This window comes from Nelumbo nucifera, chromosome 3 (assembly GCF_055504915.1).
Source record: "Nelumbo nucifera cultivar China Antique chromosome 3, China Antique-T2T, whole genome shotgun sequence".
NCBI lineage: Eukaryota > Viridiplantae > Streptophyta > Magnoliopsida > Proteales > Nelumbonaceae > Nelumbo > Nelumbo nucifera.
In genome coordinates, this window is record NC_142651.1 from 62,269,172 (window position 1) to 62,273,069 (window position 3,898).

Here is a 3,898-nt window from a genome sequence, read left to right on the forward strand (position 1 = left end):
TTGAAATGAACCCCCTCTGTCTCCCCATGTCTCCACAACTTCTTACCTTTACGACAAAACACAACTATGACCCCCCCCCCCCACCTGAGATTTCAAATCAAAATGTCCTTACTCTTATTCTACTTTCATGGAAGACAAAAAACCATGAAATCATTTCTTTGTTGTTCTATATATCAACCATTTTACCACTTGATATTATAAAAAATGAAAAATATAAGAAGAAGAAGAATAAACCCAAATAAGAAAATTTGAAGAAACCTTCCTTTTCTTTCTCTATGCAGAAGATTATAAATATAAATAAACAAATAAATGTTAAAAAAGATAAATAAATCGAACCCATCCCAAAAACAAAAATCAAAGAAAAGGAGAAAATAAAAAGATATGAGAAGAAAAATAAGCCCAAATTCTAAAATGAAAACAAGAACGTTCTTACCTTACTTTCTCTATACTGAAGATTATAAATGCAAATAAAAGAATAAATTCTTAAAAAAGACAAATAAATATAACCCACCTAAAAGAATATTCTTTCTTATTGATACAGAAGCAAATAAGACAAATATAAACTAATTACTAATCCTTTAAACCCATTAAGAAGATGAAGAATGACCAAGAACCCACCTAAAAAGAAAAAGGAAAATCAAATAAAAGTGGAAACAAAAAAAGATTATGATGATAAATAATTATTATTGAATATACAGGCAAATAGGGTGGATGGTGTGAGGTTAGCAAAAACGTATCTTACTAACTTCCGTTATAAACGGCACATCTCTCACATTAATGGATAAGAAAGGTAGAAGCGGTTGCTTAACAAATAACTCCAGCTGGTGGAGTTAATACTGCATTTAACAATGTAGACCAAGTCACCAATTGCCTTCCTACCCTACCAACCAACACATTACAAGATCAATTCCTTCTGTGTTGGCCATTTTTTAGGCTATTAATCCTCAACCAACCCACCCCATTTAGCAATATTTAATTTAATATATACTATTATTATGCACTAAGCCTTGCCCAATACCTATTAATATTGATATTATATTGTTGTATTGTTGCTATTTTTAGGGTAACTAAGTTGGCTTAGAAATAGAGGTGTTGGTAGGATCCATAAACGGTATTGTTATAGTACATTTGGCTGGCAGTTTGTGTACAATTTAATTTGACATTTCAGTGAAATATAGTGTTGGACTTTGGTGGAACCCATTACAAGATATTGTACTGTAGGCTTTTAGAATGTTTGAACATTGAATGGGACCCATTGATGACATGACAAGTAGAGCGTCCCCACGAATCAAGCATACAGACGTAATGGTAAGACAAAGAGAATGAAAATTTTCCTACATGAACAAAGTTTGCTAGTCAATGAATTTTTCTCAATTTCATCCACAGTCCAACAGTATGTTGGGAAAATTTTTAAACCTTTCCAATGTTTTTTTTAACAACACTTAAATTTCCTTGTAATTTGACCTTTGTAGAATTCATTTTCTTTTTTTTTTGGTAAAAAAAAAATGCAAATGCATCCCTTCTGTTAACTATCCTATAATGGATGTATCAAAACTATAACCATGCCCTTTTATTATGAATATACACAGTGATCATCATTATTCACTTTTTAGATTGTTTGATTAATAAGGGAGATTTAATTTTAACACCAACTTGGCTTTTGTTGTTTATTACATACGAGTAATGAAACCACTTAAATAATGTGAATCACTTTTATTCTTTATCAGGCTTTGAAAAGAAATATATATATATATATATATATATATATATATATATATATATATATATATGTGTGTGTATATATATAATGAATCACTTTTTTGAAGGTAATTCAATAATTTTTTTCATGGACCAAAATGAAGTTTTAAGAGAATTACATCAATGTTTTCCATCAAGACAACTAATAGGGTTTTGTTTGTATATTTATTGAAACATCAAAGGAGGTCTCTACGGAGGTCAAACATACAGGGGGTTTTTACCAAAAACAACAACATACAGGGGGTTTAAGTTTTTTTTTTTTGTAATAAATATAAATTTGGTGAATGTAAGAGATGGAAGTGGAATGTTAATCTTCTGCCTTCTTAGAACTTTATTCTACGTTATAAATATCACAGTTCTAATTTTTCCATATGAGCTTGAGTATGTAAGTTTAATGAATTTATCTAAATAGTCAAGTTAGTGGATCAGGTGAGAACAGCAAGGTGTATGTGAGGCCTTCTTGTTTGTAGCACAAAGAACCAATAGGTTTAATAGTATTAGTACCGAGTTTTTTTTTTTTTCTTTTTTTCTTCTTTTTGATTCATAGGATAGAACAACTACACACTATTAAGGCCAATTCTACTACCACAATAACCACATAGGTGGTATTTGGTTCCACTGCCATTTCTCCATTGCATTTTCTCAGAATGCAATGGTCTTGTAAGTTATTTGGTTCCATTGCTATTTTTTGAAAAAATAGTGTCATGTTAAAGCCACATCAGAAACCATGCATTGCAACATTTAGGGAAAGCAAAAAAACCTTCAAAATGATGTTTTCCAAAATGGCCCAATTTTTTAAATTGATGCATTCTTTTTTCTCATTCTTTTTTATATTTATCTCTCTTTTATTTAATAATGAATTGTATCTGAAATTTAATGGAGTTTTAGCTAGATGTATTTCTCTCTTTTAATTAATATTGAACAAAATCATTGCTATTTGATCATCTTTAAAAGAAGGTCCAATTGTCACTATTTAAAAACCAGCTCGGAAATGGAATCACTTTAACCATCGGTTTTTGGGTTAGTGGTTCAACCATTCGGGTCAAACGGTTCGACCCGCAACATTAAATTTTTGAGAAATAAACCCTATAATTCTCATACTAGATTCATATTCTAATTTATAATTTTTGTTCTTGTCATTCTATTAAAATCAATGTTTAAAACTTAAAAGCCTATGCTGACACATTAATTGTATTATGAGATAGCGGACTAGGGAGAGAGATACGAGGTGAGAGGTGATAAAGAGAAAGTGTGTCAAAATAGTAGAATAGAATAGGGGATAGAGAGAGAGAGAGAGAGAGACGCTAATTTACCAAAAACCCGCAAAGTGCTGCCCGGGTCAAACAGTTTAACGGTTTGACTACCCAAGTCAACTGTTTTTAACAAAGTCATTGTTTTTTTCATAAAAGCAGTCCAACCCAAAATCGGAACCAGAGCTATGACCAGTTCCCAAGTCAAGCAATCCAATTGTCCAATCCAGTCTGGTTTTTAAAATAGTGGTTTTTTTGTCAGCTTTTCCTTTGGTTTATAAGTATTTTCTACCCAATCTCAAGATGTTTGAAACGGTCTCATCCGAAATATCCATTTCAAAACGTCAAATTTTTCTAAAAAAAAAAATTGCCACATAGGCTTTAAAAATTGATTTCTAAGATTATGAGCATCCCATATTTGGGCACTCCAATTATTCAAGACATAATTGATAAGAAGGCTCTGAATAACATCACAACTAAAATTAAGAAGAAAAGTTAGGGTTGGAAATTGAAAACTCCTTTTAAAGATGAAAGAGCTATCCTTATCAAATATGTTTTGAATGTGGCTCTTCTATTTACAAGGCGCCAACTAGCCAGTCGGTAAGGTCTCTCGATGGTTGTAGCTGAGAGACTTGGAATCAAATCCCACTTGCACCTAGGTTGGGGGTTTATGGGTATAGGAGATGGGCCACCCCTGTTGTGTAGCCCCATGGAGCCAAAAGAGAAAATGTAATTCATCTATTTCAAATGTTGTTCAAATGAACATTCCCTAAAAAATATTGATAAAATTCAAATTCAATTCTTTTGAGGCCAAAGAGAAGGCAGGGGAGCAATTGTAGGACAAGTTAGAAAAGGCTTTACAAATTAGTGACTTTTATTTTTGGGAAAAT